The 26,967-nt window shown below is 46.1% G+C and overlaps 1 long non-coding RNA gene across 1 annotated transcript; it reads left to right on the top strand.

Annotated features, from left to right (window-relative positions):
- Window positions 1-7,454: 7,454 nt before the first annotated feature.
- LOC131378736 (uncharacterized) lies at window positions 7,455-26,125 on the top strand. The gene is made up of 3 exons (XR_009208583.1): window positions 7,455-7,592; window positions 11,112-11,209; window positions 25,665-26,125. It is a non-coding gene; the product is annotated as an uncharacterized LOC131378736 (long non-coding RNA).
- The last annotated feature ends 842 nt before the right edge of the window (window positions 26,126-26,967 follow it).

Here is a 26,967-nt window from a genome sequence, read left to right as displayed (position 1 = left end):
GGCAGGCAGGGGCGGGGCGGGCGGAGACGGAGCGGGCAGGGACGGGGCGTGGCCGAGGCGGAGAGTGTCTCCAGGGTGCCACCCCCAGGCAGCAGAGGCTGCGGAGCCCGACTCCGCCCATCAGCAGTCTTGATTCTGAGCCGCCTGCGCGCGGAGATTCAGAAACAGCTGCCGAGATATTGCGGACGGGGGCGCGTCCGAAAATATCTCAGATTTTACAGGCATTCCCAGAACTTAAAAGATATTTAAGAACTCCGAGTCCGCAAAGGCCAGATGTCAGCGTGCCGTCGTCACCAAGGGGCGGGGCAGAGAGGCAGCGAGCACGGAGACAATCCATCGCATCCACCGAGGCATCGGTTTGGGAAGACACACCCACGCTGCACCGCTTCTTTCCAATTTCATATAAAAAATCAACTTCTTCAGAACAGCAGTTCAAACAAAAGCCGAGAGAACCTTTGCTGAGGATGAGGGACGATGATGCTGTGGAGGGGGATCAGGAGATGTCAATCACTGACGAAGACATCATCCGAATTACTGCTTCAGAAGGGATTCCTGTCCGGAGAGCAAAAGCACTTGAGTTTACACGGCAAGCTTCATCTTTTTTGTTATCTGAGGATTTTATGAAGCAGTTTTTTCGAAAGTTCACTGAAACAGCTTCAGAATTTCAGCACGACCCCATGTCTTCCTTCTCTCAGATTTTTCTTCCAAGGAAAGAAGCTGCAGAGAAATTTGGTGATGCCCAGCAAACACTGATTTCTATTCAGTGAGAAAAAGAGAAAGAAAAGGAGAAAGAAAAAGAAAAAGAAAAAGAAACAAAAGCAGATGACGTGCAGCCTCGAAAGCAGGTGGAACCTGGAAAGGATGAAGCAACAGCAAAACCACAAACAAAGCAGACAATTTCAGAGGCAGACAAGGCACAAGCTTCTGCCACACCGGACTTTCTTGCAACAGACTGGACAGACATAAGGAAATATGCATTGAAAGGGGAGGCGCTTTTGATGGGTTCAAAGGGCATGGCTATGCCAGTGACTTATGATGCACAGGATGCAAACCCAAGATGGGAGCGACTGGATCGTGAAAGTCGTCAGGGATCTGATGAAAGCCATTTGTGATAATAGATTGGGATCTCCATACTTCAAACCACTTTTAAAAGGGACATTTAATATATATGATTTAACACCATATGACCTCCGATCCCTTGCTTCAATGATCCTGAGTGACTCACAATTCATCATCTGGGAAACAAAATGGAGAAAAATTCTTAATGAACTCAGAACCAAGTACCAGGGAGGGCCAAATGCAGGTTTCACCGTGGCACAATTATCCCGTGATCCTCCACTTGACAGTCCAGCACGCCAAGCCAGGCTTTTTCCTCGAGAAGTGTTGACAGACATCAAGAATGCAGCCAGAAAAGCCATGGTGCAAATTCCACCAGCAGGAGTTACAGAAAGTAATTTCACAGATATAAAGCAAGGTCCTTCAGAATCCTTCACTTCATTCGTCGATCGTCTCACACAAGCAGTAGACAGGCAAGTCACTGATGAGGGAGTGAAGTCGCATTTGATTCGGTGCCTTGCATTTGCAAATGCCAATCCAGAATGCAAACGTGTCATCAGTGCAATGCCAGGACAACCTACCATGGCAGAAATTCTAGAGGCATGCAGCAAAGTGGGGACACCATAGCACATTGCCACGATTTTGGGGGATCAGGTGGAAAAGGCTGTCAAAGAAGCATTTGCAAATTTTCAACAAAGACAATGCTACAAGTGTGGCAAAGAGGGGCGCTTCAAGAAGGACTGTCCAGAACTTGCAGAGATTGCAAGCTCACTGGAGGTTTGTCCAAAGTGCGGTGCTCATGCTTGCAGTGCATGAGAACATTGTTGTAACATCAGAAAATGTAAGTACTTTGCCTCTCACATCAGGGCACATTCATTTCTTTTGGGATTTTTAGCGAAGGCAGTGCACACACAGAAAAATTGACCGTGCCAATTTCAAAAATATCCATCTTTTGGGAAACTCAAAAATGTTCATGTTTCAATTGACACATTTTCAGGTGCAGTTTTTGCATCATTGCACACAGGTGAGACAGCACAACATGCTTGTCGACATTTCTTGCAGGCATTTACATCTTTGGGCGTGCCGCAAGAAATCAAAACAGACAATGGACCAACATACATAGGGAAAGTGCTTGACAAATTCCTAAAGAGGTGGGGTGTCCATCATACCTTTGGTATCCCACACTCTCCAACAGGTCAAGCAATCATTGAAAGGACACATCACACATTGAAATCCCTTTTGGACAGACAAAAAAGAGGAGAAACAGACGCAACACCATACATGCGCTTGAATAAAGCCTTGTATGTGTTGAATTTTCTAAATGGCTCTTTTGCAGAGCCAACTCCACCAATCATCAGGCATTTTTCAAACAGCACAAGAGCGAAACTGAAGGAAAATCCTTTGGTTTTGGTCAGAAACCCAGAAACAGAGCAAATTGAAGGGCCATTCAAATTAATAACTTGGGGCAAGGGATATGCTTGTGTCTCCACAGCAGTTGGGCCAAAGTGGCTGGCAGCGAGGCATGTGAAACCGTACCGAGTCTAGACGCAAGCAGAAACGGACCCCAAAACTGGAGGAAGAGAAGTGGGCACGCAGACGTGAGCCGGTGTCAAGACAGCAGACATCCCTTCGTTCTACGTGCAAAAAGAGACTCTGGGACTTGAGTTTTCTTTGGGGCTTGGGTTATGTTGCATTTTTAGGGATTCCCATGGGAAAAAGGCCATTGAACATGAAAGAACTATCCTTGTGCCTCATTCTCTCTTTGGTTGCCTTGAGCAATGCGGCAGTTTTGCCCGTGGCTCAACCAAAAGAGAATGTTTGGGAAACTCTAGCCAATGCATCAGGTTTGGATACTATCTGCCTGACACACTCAAAGCCAGGGAAACCTTTCTCAACATGTTTAGTGGGGTTGCCAGTGAGCAAATGGCCGATTCCAGAAAACATCCCTCCAGTTATTTCAAAGTCCATTGTAAATCCAGTAGACCAATGGGATGTTTGGACGAAATACCTTCCTGTGGCTCCTTTTGAACCCCAGGAACTGGAAATTCTTGGATCGGTCTAAATGCAATTCTGTGTGAAATTCGGCCTTTCTGGAGTGGCACAAAACAAAACTATAGACGTCACTCCAAACCTCAATTTTTACAGAAATTCATCGTCTTGGTGTAATTACACTAAGATACTGGAAAAACCATCCAATCACGTTCCAACTCAGTTGTCGAGGGGAAACTTTTTCATTTGTGGGGACAAAATTTGGCCCGCAATTCCCGCAAATGCCACAGGTGGTCCATGCAGCATTGGAATGCTTTCATTGCTAACACCCAACATGACATTGCTGAGAGAACAAAAATATAGAGGGAAAAGATCTGTCCAAATGTATGATCCAAATTGTGATGACAATGTTCACACATGAAGCAAAGCTCAGAGAATTGCAGTTGCACTTTTCTCACCACAGACAGCATCAGGAGTGGCCTTGACACAATTGGATCGGGTGGGTTGTTGGCTGAGCAAACATGCCCGAGCCATCTCTCTTGCACTGAGTGACATGTTGTTAGACATTGATAGTGTAAGACGAGCAAGTCTCCAAAACAGGGCAGCGATTGATTATCTTTTGCTGACCCATGGGCATGGGTGCAAGGAATTTGAGGGAATGTGCTGCATGAATTTGTCAGATCATTCCAAATCCATTCATGAAAACATCAGGCAATTGCAGGAGAGTGTGAACAAACTTGGAGAGGTAACTGGGTCATGGATGGATGGTGTGTTCAATTTGTTTGACCTTTCACCATTGTGGAAGGAAATTTTAAAAATAGTTATATATATTTTAGTAGGGCTTGTAATCCTTCTCATGATTTTGCCATGTTTGTTTCTATGTATACGGCAGGCAATGGACAGGGCTGCCAAGGAGGCGTTCTTGGTTCAAAGAGGAGGGGGAGATGTTGGAGTCCAGGGCATTCCTTTGGTTTCCCTGGAGGGTCAGAGACCTGGACAGGGGGGTCTGGGACCCCAGCCCAGAGCTCAGAGAGACACTGGCTTTGATCTCAGTCCATGGGAAAGGCTTCCTGCACTGCAAGAAGGTTTGCAGGCCACAAGAGTGTGAAAGATAGTAGTTTAGCTTATCACAGGGTGAAAAAACAGTAAATTTAGGTTTCTAGCATTGAAGTGAATGGGGGCAAGATGGAGAATCTGGGGCGTTGTCTCCTGCTTCTTCTTTCTTCTTCCCTCACTCCATTTCAGCAGTGACGTTGGCACAAAGTAGTTTAATGGGGATTGGGTCAAGGTAGAGATGACCTGTTTAGTATTAGTAATAGGCATTGGCAAGAAATGATAAATAAAGAATACGTAGCAATTAGTATAAAAGATAACGACTGCCCAGTTCGGGAGGAGTCGTCAGATGTCTGAGCAGCTGCGAACATCTTGTTGGGCACTGAGAAAATTGTAAGATAAGAGAAATAAACGAAGCATGCAACCTTGAAAAATCAGAACTTGAAGACTCTGTCTCTTTCATCCGTTTGGCACAGAGCTTTGCAGAGGGCAAAAAGACTCTAAAACCACCTGAATGTCGGGGAAAGCCACCGACACTTCAGAGGGCTTCAAGCATCAGTACCTTGTTATCTAAAAGTCTTTCATACCTTTTCTATGTTGCAGTCCCATGAGCAGCTCCACAGCTCTGGCTCTTTCTCTCTTTCTTCTGCATTTCCAGCTCACTGCTTCCTGTCTCTAGGATGGCTGCCTTACCCTTTCTGTCCCTCATACAACCTCCTGTCCCTTCCTCCTCACAGCACAGCCAACAAACTCCAACTGACTCCTCTCCCAGCTAATTCACTCTTTTATCACACCCATAGCTGTGAGGGCAAGGCTGTTCCCACTCTTAGATAATTAACACAGCTGCAATATATGGGGGGCAAGATTGCCTTTAGCACTATCTCTGTCTCCCCACGCTGCAGTATCTTTCAGTGTGAGATTCTCCTACAGTTCCTTTTTTAAAACAGCTGAATTTGCCAGCACTCAGAAGGCTCCATCCTTGCCTGTGCTCTAAGGAAAAAGCAAGGGGATCTTTGCCATCACTGGCAGTTTTTTAATGTGAAATCTCGGGATGACTCTGGGATGGCAAATCCCTTGGGTTTCCCTTTTGGGAGCACCTAAAATTTGGTCATTTTGCTTTAGGTTTTGGTCTACAGTGAGAAGGATATTTCATAGCTTCCCAAGTGTTTAACAGTGAAAACAAAAACAACACCATGAATTTTACAGGAGTAGCGTGGGAATAGAAAACATCACATTTTCCCACCAATAAAGTAGAAAATTTGTGAGTCAAGAAAACCAAGTTGTGTCAATGATACCTGATTTGTTTATTGCTCTTAACTTAATAAATCTCATTTCATTAAGATAAAATGCCTCCTAGAGTGCACTTTTGAGAGTAATCATGATAGCAGTGTTTTTAGGAGGCAGGAGGACAACGTGCAGCTCGCTCCAGGTGAATCTCACCTCTGTGGAGCTGATTCCAAGTCTCCAAGGAGAGGAGAGCTGGCAGCCAGCCAGGAATGTGACAGGGGAGCCCAAAGTTCAAGTGACCCACCCTCTCCCATTCTCCACCTGCGTTTTTTTCCTCTTTTCTGATAAGCTGTGGTTTCTCCCTCCTGCAGTTCTTTGCCATGAATCAGGTTACACACTGGAGCCAACAGGAATTCCCAGGATGTTTCTCAAGCAGCTGGAAAGAGGCTGCACAAACACAACTGAAGAAACATTCCTTGAAGAATTTTAATCTCTTGGATTTAACTCAGTTTGTTTTAAACAGATTAGAAAGTACACCATTTATTTTAATAAATTTTGAAATTCCTTGAGCCAGGGAATTTTTATGGCATACCATCATCCTCAATAAATTTTGGTTTATTGCTTTTTCAAAAAAACTTAAAACTCGTGACTGCTTCAAAGATTCAGATAAGTATCATAAGTAATATCAAACTGGGGCATGTCCTCCTCAAAACAGTTTTCTTTCCATTACTATTGGAAAATTAATTAAGCAAATATAGATTACTTAATTAAATTCTTTTTAATTCAGTGGGTTTTAAAAAAGATAATATTTTATTGGTAGAAAAACTAATAATATGAAACAGGAAAGCTTGTTTGGAAAACATTTCAGAAATACTTCCTTGTTTTTTGTCAAGAGCAGAACAAACATCTCACTTTCATCTTAGCTTGTAGATGTAAAATTGTAGCTTCCTGTGCTTAAAACTGTACATATTTCCCATTTGCTGTGAACCTGATATCAGAATAGATAATAAAATATATATGAGGTAATAGCTGGAGTACTAGAAGCAAGTGGGAGACAGGTGATGGATATGAATTTCCTTCAATAACATGTAACCATAACTATAACAATTAAAAATGTGGGGGATTTGATGTCTTTTTTGTGTGTGTAAGATACTTTACAATAACCACAGGAACGTGAAGAACCCCACTGGATGCAACCTGTCCTTTAGCATGGGCTGGCACATCACTTGAGCAGTACCTTCCACGCTGGAATAGATTTTAAAAGGAAATTCTTAATTCTAAACACCATTACCCAGAAAGAGCCACACACCCCTGACTTCTTGTGCCCCACATCGAGGCCAGCGGCCAAGGCACGGGGCTGGCAGTGCTGCCATGTCCCTCGCACTGCGGCTGGGGCGGGAGCAGGGCAGGGCCCTGGATGCTGCAGGGCAGTTGGTTGAGACATTAAAATTGAAGAATTAGGGATTTTAGGAAAGTTAAGATAATAAGTTGCTGAAATAGCTGAAGTAGATAGGTAAGCTTTGTTCACAGTTAACAGAAGCCGGATCTTAGATAAGCTATCCCGGACTTGGTAACTCATTGCTTGTCAGCTTTATGTTTATGTAGCTGTGCTTGTAATGAAAAACAAAATGTGGTAAATAGGACATAAGATAGCTGCAGATTTCCTGCTTAAAGAACCCATTGAACACAAGAAACTATAAGTTCTACCAAGGATTCATTTGTCACGAATGCATTGAAAAGGTAGAAAGGTCAGGACGAGGAAGACTCATCTTACTTCCTCATTTGGGTGATCCCTCCCCGGAAGAGACTCATTTTAGGAAACAAACTATGTATGCTTAATAGCCTTTTTTGCCAATTAGCATACAAAGCGAGGAATGGGAGGTGACAGGAGTATGAATATGTATTTGTATTTGGGTATTCAATACTTTTGAATATAAAAGGCTTTGTAATTACCTGTGAATTTCACAGTGCGTATTAGGGAACTATCCTGCTTGCAGCCCGGCCATAATAAGCATACACTTTCTAACTTTAAACTGTTAGAGAGTTTTTGTCCGCCATAGTTGGGTATCGATACTAGATCAATACCCATATTTCTTTAATAAGTAATTTTGGCGAGCCAGCCAGGAGGACTGCTCTCTCTGGCCGTGGGGCCAGCGGGGTCCAGGACCCCTCTGGGCGCCTACCCAGTATTTTCTGGGAAGAGGGCTCCTGCGGTCCCGCTGACTACCCAGGGAAAGACCAGAACCTGCTGGAACTACGGACAAAAGGTATGTTTATATTTGAAAAGAGGTACCTTGGTATAGGCGGTTGGTAAGACACTGAGAGACGTCTCGTGCACAACATACGCCTCTTGGGTTTGTTTGTAAAAGTTGTGACAGCTCTGCGGAGCCTGGTATCAGTGGTTTGGTAGTGCGTGTCCCATAGTGGGGACAGCGATAACTGGGTTTTTTTTTGTGTGAGCTTGCAGTTTAAAGATGCCTTGGTAGTCCGTGTCCCGTGAGGGGGCAGCAGCGGCAGTGAAATAACCGGTGTTGTTGTTGTGTATTAGGAGCAGTGGTGGCTCCGGTTACAGTTTGTGGTTAAAAGGTACCTTGATAATCCATAATCCGAGTGGCTAGCCCGTTTTGGGACACGAAGGGTCCCGTTGTGGGTCGCGGAAAATCCCGATTGCGGCCTCGCGCGCACCGTGTGTGTGTGTAGTGTGAACGGATCCGTGTTTTGTGGTCTCGTGGTTTTGGGTGTTTGTGTGTTCAGGCTGTGGAAGAATTATTGGTGCACGGTATGTATCGTGGTCTGTGAGAGTTTGTGTTGTAAGCGTTTTGATTTGTGTGATTTTGGAGTGTGTTAGTAACCTGTATAAGTGTTTTTAGGAGTTTTGCTTGCTTGAAGTTGTAAAAGCCTTTTGAAATCCCTGCCTGATCAGCGGAGGGATCCTTCTGTTTGAGAGAGCGGAAGGATTTAAAGTGTTTGTATTATATCCAGATTGTGTGCTGGAGGGGAATTAGACTGTGTGTGAGCTTGAACAGCGTGTGCTTTTGGCAACAAGATTTTGCTGACGTTTTGTTAGGTGAAAAAAGCATTTGTGTAGGTTAAAATGGTTTATCTTTGTAGTTAAAAGGAGCAAGCGGCGTAAGGAGGTTTGAAACCTGAGCCAGCCCCAGCAATCGTGGGGGTAGTGATTTGTTTCCCTGGAAACCGCAGGGGAATCCAGGCTCTGCAGCCTCGGGCCGTGTCTCTAAACTCCCTGTAAAACCCTAAGAATTTTTTTTATTGGCGAGTGAGTGTTTTAGTTAAAAAAATATATGTTTTTGCTTGTTTGTGAGGCTTGCAGTTGCTAGAGTGTGTAGCAATATTTTAAAGTCCTAGTGGTGTAGTCCCTAACCACAGAGGAGTGGAGAGGCAGCGTGGGATCAAGGTTACCTCCCCAACTCCTTCTCACGGAGGGATTTGTGTGTGGTGTCCCGGCAGAAATCCGTAGGATTTTTCGGCGAGACCTTGTTGAAACTTCTAGTGGAGTGTGTTTGGGGTCGTGAGGGACCCCTGGCTATTTTCTTTGCGAGCCTAAAACAGTTGGTGTTTGGAGTTGGGTCTCTCTGAGAAAAGGCTTTGATTGTGTGCAGAAAGCAGAGAGGCCAGAACTTATGCCCAGAGCTAGTAGAAATAGCCGAGAAATTTTTGGTGCTGAGATATGATTAAGCAGCATTCACCTGATTGGGCAGATCTGCAACTGCTACTTGATGCCTTAACAGAAACTGAGAAGCAATTAGTTTTGAAAGTGGCTGGGGATCTGGCTGGGGATGATTGTAGGACAACACAAGAGGATGTTAAAGATGTATTTCCCCTTCAAGACCCAGGTTAGGATCCTAATGATGATGAGGGGTTAGGACGGTTAAAGAGATACCAAGAACTGATAGTAAAAGGGCTAGAAAGAGCAATCCCCAAAACCATAAACTGGTCAGCCTTATATGCTATCAGACAGGGCCCCTCTCAAACACCTTCTGAATTTCAAGATCACCTGCGAGACGCAATGCGCCGACACACCACCCAGGAACCTGGATCTGATGAAGGAACGCAGCAATTAATAAATTTATTTTTAGGACAATCCACAGGAGACATCAGTTGGAAACTGCAGAAGATCCGGGGTCCAAAAAGCCAGAATTTAGAAACTTTACTAGATGAGGCATGGAGAGTTTTTAGTAACCGGGAAGAAGGATATAAACAAGGGGTGAAGAATTTGGTAGCAGTAGTAAAAGAGTGAGAAAAGGGAAAATGTGGGCAAGGTCTACCAAAACAAGGACCACCCCGACTGGGAAAAGATCAATGTGTATTTTGCAAGAAATTTGGTCACTGGAAAAACCAGTGCCCAGTATTAAGAAAGGGTGATGAACATAAAAAGGGTGATCAGAAAAAGGAAAAAATAGTTTCTCATCTAAAGGAGGACTGAGGGGGACCGGAGGGCCCTACCCTAGGGGACCGTCTGGTTATAGTCAAACTGGGGAACAAAGAAAAAGAAGTGGAATTTTTGATAGACATAGGGGCAACATTTTCAGTGTTGAATAAGGCCCTAATACCTGTAACCAATGACTATGTTATGGTAAAAGGGGCAACTGGCCAATCTGAAAGAGCTTATTTTTGCAAACCATTGAAGTATAAATTGGGAAAACAGTGGGGCATCCATCGATTTTTATACATGCCTAATGCTCCATCTGCACTTTTGGACAGAGATTTGCTAGAGCAGCTGGAAGCAAGAATAATATTCAAAAATGGGGAAATTAGTTTGGAGGTAAAGGATCAACAATATGTAGAACTGTTAAGCTTAATGCTAATAACCAAAGAAATTGAAGTGGCAAGTGAAAAGGAAAATTTTAGGAAAATAATGGATCAAGTATTTCCAGGAGTATGGACCTCCAATATACCAGGAAGAGCAAAGAATGCACTACCAGTGCAAATCAGGCTTAAAGAAGGAGGACAGCCAGTAAGGGTTAAACAATACCCCCTAAAGAAAGAAGATATAGAAGGGGTTAGCCCAATTATTGAGAACTTTCTGCAGCTAGGACTACTGAGAGAGTGTCAATCTGATTTTAATACTCCTATTCTGCCAGTAAAGAAACCTGATGGGTCATACAGATTAGTAAAAGATTTAAGGGCTGTTAACAAGGTAACTGAAGACTTGTATCCAGTGGTTGCCAATCCCTACACCTTGTTAACCCATTTAACACCTGAACTAACTTGGTTTACTGTTCTAGGTCTAAAGGATGCTTTCTTTTGCCTCCCTCTCCATGAAGCCAGGCACAAAATTTTTGCATTTGAATGGGAGAACCCCAAAACTGGAAGGAAAAATCAGCTCACATGGTGTGTGTTACTGCAGGGGTACAAGAACTCCCCCACTATATTTGGGGAGCAGGTTGCCAAGGATTTAGAGTCCTGGGAACCTCCACCAGGAGAAGGACAGTTACTCCAGTATGTGGATGATCTCTTAATAGCCACCCAGACCCAGGAGACATGTGTGGACTGGACGGTAAGCCTCCTAAACTTTCTAGGCCTGCAGGGGTATCGAGTATCCCAGAAGAAAGCCCAAATGGTGAGGCAAACAGTCATTTACCTGAGTTATGAAGTGAGTGCTGGACAAAGGACTTTGGGGCAGGATCACAAGGAAGCAATATGCCAGACCCCAAAACCTCAGACAGTGAAAGAACTAAGAACCTTTTTAGGCATGACAGGGTGGTGCAGACTGTGGATTTATAACTATGGGTTGCTTGTTAAACCTCTGTATGCCTTGATCACAGAAGGGAGCAGAGATCTTCAGTGGACAAAAGAAGCAACTTGAGCCTTCGACCAACTAAAGAAAGCCCTTATGTCAGCTCCAGCCCTGGGACTTCCAAATGTAAGTAAACTGTGGTATTTCTCCATGAGATTAGATGACCGCTGATGGCAAAAAGAAAGAGCCTGCTCTTTGTCCGTGAGGAAAATATTGCTTTATTCTCCAGTCCGGCCCTGCATTGGCTGGAGATCTTCCCCGATGGCTTTCCGGTGGCAGACTGAGCTAGGGGGATTTTTCCCCAGGGGGCAGGGCCAGAGGCAGGGACAAGACACTACTCAATCAAGGATAAGGTGGGCGGGGAACAGAGTTGGGTTACAGCTGAACAAGGACAAAACACGTGATTACAAATACAATGAAACACAATATTAATGCATTACAACATTTCCCCTTTTCTTATTAAATTAGGAAGGAGGAAGGCTCGGTTTGTGGGAGATGCTCAGAGTTCGGACCTTGAGTACCTTTAAAGTTGCAGAAGAAAAATGACCTTTAGTGCAAACAAACAGTTTAGAAAAACAATGTTAAGGAATAATTATAATTATAAGGAGAAGGTTTGGCGCTTTCTGCTCCTCCAGGCAGCACTGGCCACTTGTGGGGCCTCTGCAGGTGGTTTTGGAGTTTTAGGGATGAAAGGTTTCACCCACTTGGCTGGCACCCACTTGGGACCTGAGGGAGTGGACACGCAGGTGTACCCACGACCCCAGGTGATCAGATCATGAGGACCCTCTGTTTCCCTGGTTGCTGGATCCTTTACAATTACCGGTGGCTTTGCTTTCAGCTGCAGTTGGTAGTTCTCTCTGAAATGGCACACAATCGGTGGGTTAAGATTTTCATATGTGCAATTTTAAAAATTCAAAGTGAACAAGGCTTTGGACAACTGGATTTGGGGTGTTTCTAATTTTAGAGACTGATGTTGTTGGCTGAGGACACTTTTGAGATTTTGGTGGGTCCTTTCTACGATGGCCTGACCTGTCAGGGAGTAGGGAATGCCAGTTTTGTGCTCTACTCCCCATTGCTGCAGGAAGCTTCTGAACTCCTTGGATGTGTATGTGGGTCCATTATCAGTTTTTATTGATTTGGGGATGCCCAGGAAGGAGAAAGCCTGTATTAGGTGTTTCCTGGCATCACTAGACTTCTCCCCTGTGTGGGCAGAGGCATAGACAGCTCCAGAAAAGGTGTCTACAGATACATGGACATACCTTTGCCTACCAGAGGACATGATGTGTGTCACGTCCATCTGCCATACCTCACAGCTGTTCAATCCACTGGGGTTCGCTCCTGCACTTAGGGCTGGGAGTGTGTGTTGCTGGCACGAGGGGCACATTGCCACAATTGCCCGAGCCTGTTCCCGAGTTAGGTGGAACTGGCGGACTCGGCCTGGTGCATTCTGGTGAAAAAGCTGATGGCTGATTTTGGCTTGTCCAAAGATGTTTGGGAGTGGGGCCATCTCCACAGGCGCAGCAAGAGCATCAACCCTTCTGTTGCCCTCGGCTATGAACCCTGGTAAATCAGTGTGTGATCTGATGTGCATCACATATAATTGTTGCTCTCAGTGGGAGACCAGATTCACTAGTTTTGAGAGCAAGTTGAAAAGTGCAGCATTGGAGACCTCACTCAGTACAGCTTGTTCAGCTCTGGATACTACACCTGCTACATAGGCCGAATCTGTGACCAAATTGAATAGTTAAGGAAAATTTTCAAAAGCTCTAACAACTGCAGCCACCTGAGGTGATCCTTCCACCTCGACAATATCTTTTTCCCACTGCTGAGTTTGAGGATTTTTCCATGTTATTACTGATTTATGAGATGTTCCAGATGCATCTGTAAAAACGGTTAGAGCCTTTAAGGGCCTCCTGCTCTGAACACTTTTTAATGACAATTTGAACTGAATTTGTTCTCTAAATAATTTGGGAGCAGGCCGATGAATTGAAATTTGACCTGTGTAGCTATCCAGAGCAAACTGCAAAGCTTCGTTTTCATGAATCAGGTGCTCTAACATTGCTTTTGTGATTTGGCCCGAGTTTATCTCAGTTGGGATGTAAATACACTCAAAATCACATCCTGCCAACTCCCTGATCCAGGTCCTGGCTTTCCGGATCAACTCTGCTACCAATTCCTGTGGCCTGGTCATTCTTTTGGACCAGTGGTGACTGAGGAAAACCCACTTGATGATTAAGAGGAGATCCTTACAGTCTTTGTCCTTTTTTGATTTTTCCACTCTTTCCCACTGAAAAATCATCCCGTGTTGTTACCCTGGTTTTTCTGAGCCTTTTGTTTTTCTTAAATGGAGTCAGATCTTTTTAGTTATTGTACAATATTAAGAGCAGTTTTCTACCTTTCTCATAGATGTAACATAAACAAATCCTTTGTTTTTCATTCTCTGTCCTTTGTTTGCATATTTCTAACCTGAAAACAATTGTAACTGACAATTGGTCTGGCCACTGAGGCTGAGGGGTGGAAACCCCAAAAAGCCAATCTTCTGCTAGACCCACAAATGTATAAAAAGTAAGAAATAAACAAAGGGGCTCTCTTCTCTCCGCTCTCTTAGCTGGGAGCTGGTTCGGAAGGACCTCTGCCTTGCGTAATCTCTTATCTGCGTGTGACTGCTTTGTGTGTCTAGGTGACACCGTGTAAGTGTGGCAATTTGCCTAAAATGATGAATTTGAATGGCAAGTCTGATTTGCACCTGTTGGCCTGTCTGGTGGCCATACAGTCCTGTACCTTTTCTAGGGCTGCTCGTGCCTCTTGGGTGAGGGTCCTCGGAGAACTTAGCTCCTCTCCCCCTTCTAAAAGATTAAAGAGGGGGTCTAGGCCCTCAGTGGTCAGACCTAGCCAAGGTCTTACCCAATTTAAGGACCCACACAACTGCTGGACACCTGCTAAGGTCTTGATGTTATTTTTGACAACCAATTTTTGCGGCACAATGGTCCGCTTACCAATCTCCAGACCCAGGTACTTCCAAGGCAGCATCCTTTGAATCTTTTCCTCCTGAAGCTCGAACCTTGCAGCAACCAAAGAATCGATTGTCAGGTCAAGCGTGTGGGACAGTAAGTCATCATTGGGGGCACACACGAGCACATCATCCATGTAGTGCAGGATGATGGCTTCTCCTACAGCTGCACGCACTAGGGACAGCAGGGAAGAGAGGTACCACTGACAAATAGATGGCGAGTTTTTCATCCCTTGGGGAAGAAATTTCCAGTGGTATCTTTTCCTCGAGGCTTCTCGGTTTAGAGTAGGGACCGAGAAGGTGAAACGTGGGGCATCATCTGGGTGCAGAGGAATCTGGAAAAAACAATCTTTGATATCAATAACTGCCAAATTCCAATTTTGGGGGAGCATTGCTGGGGATGGCATCCCTGGCTGGAGAGAACCACTGTCCTCAATGACATTATTAATTTGACAGAGATCGTGGAGGAGCTGCCACTTGCCTTTGTTTGCCTTTTTGATAACAAAGACTGGGGAATTCCACGGAGACGTGGTTTCCACAATGTGGCCTTTAGCTAGCTGTTCATCTACTAGCTCCTGAAGCACCTTCAATTTTTCTTTACTGAGCGGCCACTGCTCTACCCAGACTGGTGAATCAGTTTTCCAATTGAGTTTCTGGGTAGGGCGCTCTTCAGTGGCCACAGCCCGAAAAACTGGGGGGGCATCTGGGATGCCAATCGTGACCCCCCACTGGGCTGTCAGGTCTCTCCCCCACAAGGGCTCTGAATAATCCAAAATAAACGGACGCAGTGTAGCTAATTGTCCATTTGGCCCCTTAATTTGCACAACACTTTTTGATTGTTTTGCTCATTTCATTCCCCCTATACCTTCTACGTGCCCAGCCACATTTTGCAGTTCCCAATGTGAAGGCCACATCCTTTCCGGTACAATCGTTATAATCGCGCCTGTGTCCAAAACTCCTTTGTGGTTTACTACTTCCTCACCGTGACGGACCTCACACCCTATTATGAGTTTGTCCCTTCCAAGAACTCGTGTGGGGCAAACATCAAGGTGTTTGTTCCTTGTGCTGTTTTTTTCAGGGAACGGGTCAGGTGCTGGAATTGCCTGAGCTATTATCTGCCCCTTAGGCAGAAACAAGGGTGGACGGACACAGCACAGCCAGAGAACCAGTTGTTTAGGGTTCGATTGGACGAGACCCGGAAGGATCTCGATCTCTCTTGGTGTGTACTTGGTGTCCCCAAGGATGACATACTTACTGCCAACATGTTGCCAGGAGCCTGGCACCTGTAGATCCAATGAACCTAAATGCCAGTCTGTGTCACTTAGGTGCAAGGATTCTGTCAGTTGCAACCTAAAAGGCTTTTTTAGACATTGTGTGGTTAGATTGGGTCTGCTTAGGTCATGATCTGAAAGGGTCATATCTGGTGACTTCTGCTGAAAGGTAGATCTAGTTATAATGGGATTATTTAATTTAACATTTGCATTTTCTAGTTTTTACTCCCCCCTCCTCGGATTTGCCCTGTTTATGTTCGGCACGCTGGGCAAGTAAGCGCTGACATTTTATTTTTTTGAAAAATTCCCTTTGAACTCTTGAGACCTCCCACCCCCATTGTCCCAAAAGCCCAGAAATTGCTTCTTTAAAGGGCATTGAGATGCCCAATGTCCAGCCTAATCACACAGGAGACATGTTGTTCTTCTCTTGGGTGGTGGCTGTGGCACAGGCACAGGAGGCACAGTGTCTGCTGCGGCAGCTCTTTGCAGTGGTCTGAATGCATCTCTGGGACTGTGGTTTAGGTGAGCTGTCATGAAGGGAACTTTCTGAGTACACACGTGGAGCATGTCATCTAAGGTTGGCACTGGTTTCAAGGGCAGGCTGAGGATAGCTGCCTTGCAATGTTCGTTTGCATCGGCCAGAGCCATCTCCTCCAGGACCTGTTCTTGGGCTCCTTCTTTCTTAACCTGTAACTCGATAACTTGGGTTAATTGCTCCACAAACGTTACAAAAGGTTCGGGTGGAAGCTGCTTTATTTTACTGTAAGGTTGGAAGGACCCATCGGGCTGGATTGAAAAGAATGCTTTGGAAGCAGCATCTTTGATGCGCTCTAAAACAGCTAATGGAATTTCTTGAGCTTGCTTGAGGGCTGAAACCCATTCACCATCACCACATAGATGTTCTAATCGAATTGGCAAATTATTATTTGTAGAAATTGCTTCCTCCTGCTGCTGAGGACTCCAGGACGGTGTAGATAAATGTAGACGAGAGATCTCTGAAGTTAGGTTTTAGAAGATGAGGTTTATTGTAAGGGATGTGGGGGCCTTGCTCTGAGCTGCCAGGCTGCAGCTCGTGGCAAGGCCTAGGAAAGTGGGGGAAGGGAGAAGTAGGGAGAGGAGATTCCAAGAGAGGAAAGTCCTCGGGAAAGGGTGCAAGCAAAGAGAACGTCCAGCCCCCCTGGGACCCCTTATCAGGGGTCTTCAAGGTGGGCTGGAACAAGCCTTGGGCCAATGGGGTTACAGATACCTGATACTTCAGGGGAGGGTTACAGGTGTGGGATGAACCATACATTGAGGGGTGAGACAGGACATTCCATTTGACCTCTGGGTCTGGCTGCAGGTAACCTTCAGATGGTCACATAACTGTTTTCCCAGACATCCAGTATCTAATACATCTCAAACATCAAAACTTACTTTCAATTCTATCTCACTTACAGGTTTCTCATTCTCAGAATAGAGGCAATCATATTTATAGGGTTTTTTGGCTTCTTCCTCCCCAACAATTATTATCAACAGCTGTTTCAGGATTTTGCCAAAGCTCCGGGAGTAAATCTCTTAATCTTTTTTTCCATGTAGAGTCCCAAAGACTAAACTGTGTGGATGAAAGGAGGGATGAAAAAAGCTGCCAGATGTCGAAGGGAACTATAGGATTCCCTGCTAAATTTGCTTTTAAAAGGCTGCGAAAGTATTCACTTTTGCATCCAAATTTGGCATGAGCTTTGCATAACTCCTGAATCGCTTGTTGGGGGAAGGGGTCCCAATTACTGTGGACAGCACCCCCCCTTTTTGACCGTCGGTATGTGACAGGGTGTGCTGGCTTGAAGGCAAAACCAGCGAGAGACTCCAAGTCAGAAAAAACAATTTAATAGGAGAGGAAAAAAAAGTAAAATAAAATAAAACACATGCAATGGTACAAAAGATCACTGACAGAGTCAGAATACAACCTGAAACCGTAGTGGTGGCAGTCCAGATGAAGTGGTCTTGTTGAAGCAGTGTTCTTGCAGAAAGGTCTGGTAGCTCTTGTCCTCTGGGAATCCAGTGGGTAAGGCTGCCTGTGCTGTCCCAAGGCCCCGATTATATCCAGGTGGGAATGCTTGGCTCCTCCCCCTGGGCGGAGCATCTCACAATGGGCTGATATCATTTACCAGTTTTGCAATGGGTCCTTGATTGCCCATTAAACAGAGATAGCTCCTGGGGAGAGTTATCTATGAGTCATGCAGGACGGTATTGATGGGCCATTAACAGAAGATAGTCTGGAGGGAGGGGGCACGGGAAACAGTGGTGCACAACAACATTTCATGTAGATGGTGATAGAATACATACTTTGGGCACATTTTACATTGTAACCTAGGACATAATCCACCCCTTATTCTATGACCATCTACATTATACCTAAATTAATACATTCTTACAGCTAGATAGATAAATGTACACATATACAGAATGAAACCCTACACTCAGTTCTCACTTAAAATTAGGTCTCCCTGTGGTATACAACGGGTTTCCCCATCTTTCTGCATTACCCACCAAGTGGAACCAGGTCCTTGAGCAAAAACAATCCCACGGATGGGTCTGCCTTTGCTTGATGTGGGATTAATCCAAACAGTTTTTCCTAAGATGCCTTTCATGTGTACCACAGGGACTTTATCTCCATCCACTGTGTGCAAGGGTTCAGACTGGGCAGGACCAGCTCGATTGATTGACCCTCGAGTGTTGACCATCCAGGTGGCCTTTGCTAAGTTCAGTTCCCAATTTTTGAAAGTCCCCCCACCGAGCGCCTTCAGGGTAGTCTTAAGTAACCCATTGCACCGTTCAACTTTCCCGGCAGCTGGTGCATGATAAGGGATGTGATATATCCATTCAATGCCATGTTCTCTAGCCCAGGTGTTTATAAGGCCGTTCTTGAAATGGGTCCCATTGTCTGACTCGATTCTCTCAGGAGTGCCATGTCTCCACAAGACCTGCTTTTCAAGGCCTAAGATAGTATTCCGAGCAGTAGCATGAGGTACAGGGTAGGTCTCTAACCATCCAGTGGTGGCTTCCACCATAGTTAGCACATAGCGCTTGCCTTGGCGGGTTTGGGGAAGGGTGATGTAGTCAATCTGCCAGGCCTCCCCATACCTGTACTTCAACCATCGTCCACCGTACCACAGAGGCTTTACCCGCTTGGCCTGTTTGATTGCAGCGCAGGTCTCACAGTTGTGGATGACCTGTGAGATGTTGTCCATAGTAAGGTCCACCCCTCGGTCACGGGCCCATCGGTATGTTGCATCTCTCCCCTGATGACCAGACGCATCATGGGCCCAACGGGCTAAGAATACTTCTCCCTTGTGTTGCCAGTCTAGATCCACCTGTGATACTTTCACCTTGGCGGCTTTGTCCACCTGCTCGTTGTTGTGATGCTCTTCATTAGCCTGACTCTTGGACACATGTGCGTCCACGTGTCGAACCTTAACGGTCAGCTTCTCTACTCGGGCAGCGATGTCTTGCCAAATCTCAGCAGCCCAGATGGGTTTCCCTCTGCGCTGCCAATTGGCCTTTTTCCAGCAGTTCAGCCATCCCCACAGAGCATTAGCTACCATCCACGAGTCGGTGTAGAGATAGAGTCTTGGCCACTTCTCTCGTTCGGCAATATCTAAAGCTAGCTGGATGGCTTTAAGTTCTGCAATTTGATTTGATCCACCTTGTCCTTCAGTAGCTTGTGCAACTCGTCGTGTGGGGCTCCATACTGCAGCCTTCCATTTCCGGTTAGCGCCTACAATTCGGCAGGAACCGTCAGTGAAAAGGGCATATTGTCTTTCAGTCTCCGGTAGCTCGTTATACGGTGGGGCTTCCTCGGCACGTGTCACTTGTTCTTCCTCTTCTTCAAAAGATAATCCAAAAGTCTCACCTTCAGGCCAGTTAGTTATAATTTCTAGAATCCCAGGGCGATTCGGGTTTCCAATACGGGCGCGCTGTGTGATGAGGGCAATCCATTTGCTCCATGTGGTGTCAGTGGCATGATGCGTGGAAGGAACCTTTCCCTTGAACATCCATCCCAGCACTGGTAGTCGAGGTGCCAAAAGCAGCTGCGTTTCAGTGCCAATTACTTCTGAGGCAGCTTGAAGTCCTTCATAGGCGGCTAAGATTTCCTTCTCTGTGGGAGTGTAGTTGGCTTCAGATCCTCTGTAGCTTTGGCTCCAGAATCCCAGTGGTCGGCCCCGAGTCTCCCCAGGCACCTTCTGCCAAAGACTCCAGGACAGGCCATTGTTCCCGGCTGCTGAGTAGAGCACGTTCTTCACCTCTGGTCCCGTCCTCACTGGGCCAAGGGCTACTGCATGAGCGATCTCCTGCTTGATCTGGGCAAAGGCTTGCTGCTGTTCAGGGCCCCAGTGGAAATCGTTCTTCTTGCGGGTGACCAGGTAGAGAGGGCTCACAATCTGGCTGTACTCAGGAATGTGCATCCTCCAGAAACCTATGGCGCCTAGGAAAGCTTGTGTCTCCTTCTTGCTGGTCGGTGGGGACATGGCGATGATCTTATTGATGACCTCAGTGGGAATCTGCCGCCGTCCATCTTGCCACTTTACTCCCAGGAACTGGATTTCTTGGGCCGGTCCCTTCACTTTACTTTGCTTAATGGCAAAACCAGCTTTCAGCAGAATCTGGATGATCTTTTCTCCTTTCTCAAAGACTTCCCCTGCTGTGTTCCCCCATACAATGATGTCATCAATGTACTGTAAATGTTCAGGAGCCTCACCTTTTTCCAGTGCAGTCTGGATCAGTCCATGGCAGATGGTGGGGCTGTGTTTCCACCCCTGGGGCAGTCGGTTCCAGGTGTACTGTACGCCCTTCCAGGTGAAGGCAAACTGGGCCCTGCACTCTGCTGCCAAAGGAATGGAGAAGAAGGCATTGGCAATATCAATGGTCGCATACCACTTTGCTGCCTTGGACTCTAGCTCGTACTGAAGCTCCAACATGTCTGGCACAGCAGCACTTAGTGGTGGGGTGACTTCATTCAGAGCACGGTAATCCACAGTCAGTCTCCATTCTCCACTGGACTTACGCACTGGCCATATAGGGCTGTTGAAAGGTGAACGAGCCTTGCTGACCACCCCTTGGCTCTCCAGTTTCCGAATCATCTCATGGATAGGAATCACAGAGTCTCTGTCGGTGCGGTATTGCCGTCGGTGTACTGTTGTTGTGGCGATTGGTACCTGTTGTTCTTCAACTCTTAGTAGTCCCACAGCACAGGAGTCATCTGAGAGACCAGGCAAGGTACTCAGTTGTCTGATGTCTTCTGTCTCTACAGCAGCTATCCCAAAAGCCCAGCGATATCCTTTTGGATCTTTGAAGTATCCATTTCTGAGGTAGTCTATGCCAAGGATGCATGGGGCCTCTGGGCCAGTCACGATGGGGTGTTTTTGCCACCCATTCCCGGTTAAACTCACTTCGGCCTCCAATACAGTCAGCTGCTGGGACCCTCCTGTCACTCCAGAAATAGAAATGGATTCTGTTCCTACATACCTTGATGGCATCAGGGTACATTGGGCACCAGTGTCAACCAAAGCCGTATATTTTTGTGGGTCAGATGTGCCAGGCCATCGGATCCACACAGTCCAATAGATCCGATTGTCCCTTTCCTCTACCTGGCTAGAGGCAGGGCCCCCCTATTCCTGGTCATGGTACACGTTGCTTTCTTCCTGTAAATATGTTCCTGAGGTCCCTTCAAGTGGATCAGTCATATCATTCTTCTTATACTGTCTGGGGTTCTGTGCCTTTGAGACTGGAGCAGTGTTGGCTCTAGATGAGCTCTTCGTGGTAGGTGTCTCTCTCTTCAGTTCACGTACCCGGGCTGCTAAGGAGGAGGTGGGTTTTCCATCCCAATTCCTCATGTCTTCTCCATGTTCCCGAAGAAAAGACCAGAGGTTACCCCGTGGAGTGTATCCTCTCTCCCTGGCTGGTGGGTACCTGCTCCTAATGGCAGAGACTCTTGTTGGTTCTGGCGAGATGTGGTAAATTTCTTCCTTAAGTTCCTTTTTTAGTTTCTGATGGCCCTCTTCAATCAAGCTCCGGACTTGCTCAGCCAGCCTTGTTTCCACGGATGAGACATGGGTACGAAATGGGGCGGTGACAGTATCCTCGTAAATTCTTAGTTTATTGACCAAGACGCCCACCTTGTCCTCACCTTCCCTCCATTGCAGCGTTGCCAGGTAACGGGAGTACATCTCTGGTCCAAGCCGTGCAAATCTCAACCACATCTGCGATGTGCACTGGACATCATCTGGGCTTTTAGGAAATCTCTCGTCTTCTGAGAAAATGATCTCCAGCACAGCCAATTCCCTCAGGCATCGGGTACCTTGTTCCATTGTGCTCCATTTTCCTTGGTGCACCTGGAGGTCTTCTTTACAAAGGTATCTGTCCCTCACACTTGTTAGCAGTCGCCGCCAGAGGCTGAGAGTTTGTTGGGTTCTCCCGATCCCCTGGTCAATGACCACATCCCGAGACAGCGATCCCAGTTGCCTGGCCTCACTTCCATCCAGAATGGTGTCATTGGCTGCAGCGTCCCAGATGCGGAGCAGCCAGGTTAGGATGGACTCGTTTGTCTGGCGGGTGAATTCCCTCCGCAGGTCACGCAGTTCACCCAGGGATAGAGAGCGGGTGATGATCTCTGGCTCTGTCTCTTCTGCTGGGTGCGAAGGTCCTGCCACATCCTCATCAGTCATTATGCGGACTGATTTGCTCTTTGATTTCTTCTTCTGAACAGGGGCAACTGCCACTGGTTTAGGTTGTTCTGCTTCGGTGACAGTTTGTGTGGAGATGCTGATGGCACTTTTGGTTTCTTTCTCCTCTGTGACAGCTTGTGTAGACACTGACACTGTTGCTTTGTTTTTGGTTCCTTTCTCCTCTGTGATGGTCTGAGTAGATGCAGAAACTGTTGCCTTGTTTTTGGTTCTTTTCTCTTTTGTGACAGTCTGCATAGATGCGGTTCCTGTTTCCTCTACGACAGTTTGTGTAGACACGGATGCCGTTGTTTTGCATTTGTTTCTTTTTCCCTCCTCCTCAAGGAGACGCTGCACCACCCCATGTAGTGTTTGATTTCTAAACATGGTGCAGGCCGTGCAGAGAAGGCAAAGCAGAACTAACAACAATATTATGCTGTCCTTGGCACCTAGAGAGAACTCAATACTTTTGAAAACTGCTGTGCCATACCTAAAAGACTGGAAAAAATCATTCTTTACCCCTCCCCACAGGGGCTGGGTGCGATTATTGAGAGCCCAGATGTAGCATTCTGGACCAGGACAAGAACACAAAATAGAGTATATATTCCGAATTATGCTCATTGCCTCAGAGGTTATCATACAATAAACATAATAGACCAATACAGCAATTCTGCTACCATACCCTGGTCTACACATGAGCATTAAGACCGGCAAATACTGCCCCATGTGTGGGAAAATGTAGAGAGCTAGGTATAAGATATATGAAAGGATGTTGAGCATCATAGCGGACAGCTGTTTCTTTTTTCCTCACTACAAAATTGTAATTCTGACTTTTCTCAGTACCTCCTGCCCCACGTTGGGCACCAAAATATATGTGCTGGCTTGAAGGCAAAACCAGCGAGAGACTCCAAGTCAGAAAAAACAATTTAATAGGAGAGGAAAAAAAAGTAAAATAAAATAAAACACATGCAATGGTACAAAAGATCACTGACAGAGTCAGAATACAACCTGAAACCGTAGTGGTGGCAGTCCAGATGAAGTGGTCTTGTTGAAGCAGTGTTCTTGCAGAAAGGTCTGGTAGCTCTTGTCCTCTGGGAATCCAGTGGGTAAGGCTGCCTGTGCTGTCCCAAGGCCCCGATTATATCCAGGTGGGAATGCTTGGCTCCTCCCCCTGGGCGGAGCATCTCACAATGGGCTGATATCATTTTATCAGTTTTGCAATGGGTCCTTGATTGCCCATTAAACAGAGATAGCTCCTGGGGAGAGTTATCTATGAGTCATGCAGGACGGTATTGATGGGCCATTAACAGAAGATAGTCTGGAGGGAGGGGGGCACGGGAAACAGTGGTGCACAACAACATTTCATGTAGATGGTGATAGAATACATACTTTGGGCACATTTTACATTGTAACCTAGGACACAGGGGTGGCAGAAAAGCCGGGATCACTTCCTGCTTCCGGGTTCCCGGCTCCCCCCCCCACCCCAGGGTGTGGGAACTGGGACTGTGAGCAGGGAAACCGTGGGAACCAGGGGCAGGGAGGGGCTGGAGGCTTGAGTCACAAGGGGCGGAGTCGGAGGACGGAGGTTTGAGGGTAGGGGGTGGAGTCAGAGGAAAGGGCAGTGCTGGAGGGGGCACTGAAGAGAGGGAGGGGTCTGGGGAGAGGAAGGGATTGCGAAAGGGATTGTGGGAAGAAGGGACAGACAAAGAGAGAGGCTCCTCGTGACTCAAGAGCACATGGCTTCAGCCATTTTGGGGAACAAAGGAGTCCCCTCCATCTTGTGACCCCCCTTCTGAACTAAGACTAGCTTGGGAATCACTAAGATAGGGGTTTTGTGTACTCGGACTGCCTGCAAAAGCAAACCGAATCCGGGGTTTACCAACTGGGGAAGAAGGGAGTTTTGGGGAAAGTTTAGGGGTTTCTAGAGGAATATCCGATTTTGGGGTCAGGATAGGGAGAAACTGAGGAAACTGGGGAAAGTCCACAAGGAAATGGCTTTTTTTTCTTTTCATTTTGTTTTTGCATTGCAAATAAAATCTGCAAGCTCCAAAGAGCAAAATTTTCTTTTTCTTTATCATTAGGGGAGCTTGACTGAGACAATTTTTTTACAACAGTTTCCCAAAATTGTGGGGAGCTTATTTGCTCAGATGATACATCTGGAAATTGAGCAAATAACCACTGAATGAATTTTTTTAATTGCCTCTTGGAAAAATGGGTTTTCCCATCATCTGAGACACTTAAAATCTGATAATAGGCTCTTTTTTTGAGACACAGATAGCCTAGCACCCATTTTTTGTCTCAGATTTTAAGTTTCTATGTCCCCTTTTATCTGTGACTGAGAAACTGAAAGGAAAAAAAACCTCGCTAGAGAGAAAAAAAAAACAAAACAAACCAAAAAGAGGAAACAGTTTCCTTTTCCACCCTCTCCCAGTCTGTCGAAAGAAAGCACTTTGAAGGTTTTTTACTCTGAAAGCAAAAACCTTCTGCGAAAGGAGAAACTCTTTTCTCTGAGGTTTAATGCCCCTTAAAAAGATTTTCCCTTAAAAAACTGAAAGTGGTACTCACCGAAAATCCAGCGTTCCTTTCCTTTCTTTCCCAATCACTCCTTTTGCCTGAGACTGACCCTTTTTGGTGCATAAAGAGCTTCCAGTCTCTGATCCCAGGCTCAGTTTTACACGAACACATGGTCACTCTCTCTGGGAGCAGCTTGCCGGTCGAGGGCTCCTTCGCAGCATTCCGATGGGATTTTTTAGTCCAAAGGAGAAAACTGCAGCCTTGGCCTGTGGAACCCTGTGTTTTGGAGACTCCACAGCAAACGCCAAGCCTGACGGGTCTGTCTCTGCATGGGATTCCTTAGCCACGTGCTCTCTGAGTGGTTCTTCCAGCTTTTTGGGAACATTTTGTGGCTTCGAGCCGCACGTAAGGCGCCAGTTGTGGTATTTCTCCACGAGACTAGACGATTGCCGATGGCAAAAAGAAAGAGCCTGCTTTTTTTCCGGGGGGAAAATATTGCTTTATTCTACAGTCCTGCCCTGCTTTGGCCGGAGATCTTCCCCGATCGCTTTCCAGTGCCAGAGTGAGCTAGGCCCTGCCTGTCCGGGGGGGGGGGGGAGGGGCAGGGTTTTCCCCAGGGGGCAGGGCCAGAGGCAGGGACAAGACACTACCCAATCAGGGATAAGGTGGGCGGGGAAAAGAGCTGGGTTACAGCTGAACGAGGACAAACCACGTGATTACAAATACGATGAAACACAATATTAATGCATTACAACAGTAAACCATTTTGCCTGTTTTCCCACAAGAAGCAAGGGATTGCCTTGGGAATATTAGCACAGAACTTAGGCCCGTAGTGGAGGGCAGTGGCCTGTCTTTCCAAGCAACTGGACACGGCAGCTAAAGGATGGCCAGGGTGCCTCAGAGCAGTTGCAGCAGTAGCAATAAACATCCAAGAAGCACTCAAATTCACCCTAGGCCAGAAGATGACTGTGCTAGTATCTCACACAATGTCTGCAGTCCTTGAGGCAAAAGGGGGACATTGGCTCTCCCCACAGAGGTTTCTGAACAAGATGGTGTTGAAATTGTAGTAACTAACATTGTGAATCCAGCTTCCTTCCTCAGCGGGAGTATGGGAGAACCAGTGATCCATGATTGCCTGGAGACCATTGAAGCCACCTACTCCAGCCACCCGGATCTGAAGGACACTCTGCTTGAGGATGCTGAGACCTGGTTTACTGATAGAAGCAGCTATGTCATCAGTGGGAAAAAGCATGCTGGGTATGCAGTTACCACAAGCAAGGAGGTAATAGAGTCTAGACCATTAACATCTACATGGACTCAAGGTATGCATTCGGAGTGGTTCATGCTCACGGAGCCATCTGGAAGGAAAGAGGACTGCTGAATTCACAAGGCAAGAGTATTAAACACGCACAAGAGATACTGAGGCTATTAGATGCCATACAACTACCTGAGAGAGTAGCCATAATGCACATAAAGGCACACCAAAAAGTGAGCTCTGAATTAGAAGAAGGGAATATGCTGGTGAACAGAGAGGCAAAAGACGCAGCAAAAGGTGAAGTACCTGATAAGGCTGTTGAGGCAGCATTGATTCCAGATGGAAAAATTTCTATTGAAGGTAAGCCAATGTACAATAAGAAAGATAAGAAACTTATCAAGGTAGAAAAGGCAAGCTATAATCAGGAGGGATGGGCTGTAACAGAAGAAGGGAAACTTGTAGTACCCTCCTATTTGTTGTGGTCATTAGTACAGAGGGAACATGAGAAAACACACTGGGGAATAGATGCCCTGTATAACCATTTGAAAGAAAGAATCATGGCCAGGAAATTGCAGGGCACAGTGATACAAGTAACTCGTCAGTGTAGTCTTTGCCTCCGAACTAACCCTAAAAATACCCCAAAGCCTAAAGTGGGACAAATTTAGAAAGGTTGTGGACCTAGGCAACAACAGCAAATTGATTTTACAGAACTGCCCAGGAAGGGAGGGTATAGTTACCTATTGGTATTACCTGACACCTTTTCAGGATGGCCAGAAACCTTTCCTGCCAGGACAGCTAAGGCATGAAGAGGTTACCAAAGCGCTGTTGCAAGAAATAATACCATGATTTGGAGTTCCAGCCACCATATCCTCAGATAAGGGACCACACTTTATTTCGAAAATTGTGCAGCAACCCCAGGCTCTCCCTTCGTCCTTATTGCTAATTTGGACAAAACTAAGGGCAAAAGAGAAATAAAACCCTTTTGAAATATTGTATGGAAGGCCATATGCAGTTCAAGGGGGAACAGCACCCCTTCAAGTCGGAGAAGAAACCCTACATGGATATGTGGTGGCCCTAAATAAACAACTTAGAGAAACTGAGAAATATGTGTCTGGAACTCAAAACAGAGAACTAGA

Source organism: Hirundo rustica, chromosome W (genome assembly GCF_015227805.2).
Source record: "Hirundo rustica isolate bHirRus1 chromosome W, bHirRus1.pri.v3, whole genome shotgun sequence".
NCBI classification, from domain to species: Eukaryota; Metazoa; Chordata; class Aves; order Passeriformes; family Hirundinidae; genus Hirundo; species Hirundo rustica.
Note: the sequence above shows the minus strand (reverse complement) of the source record. Positions and strands in the feature narration are given on the sequence as shown.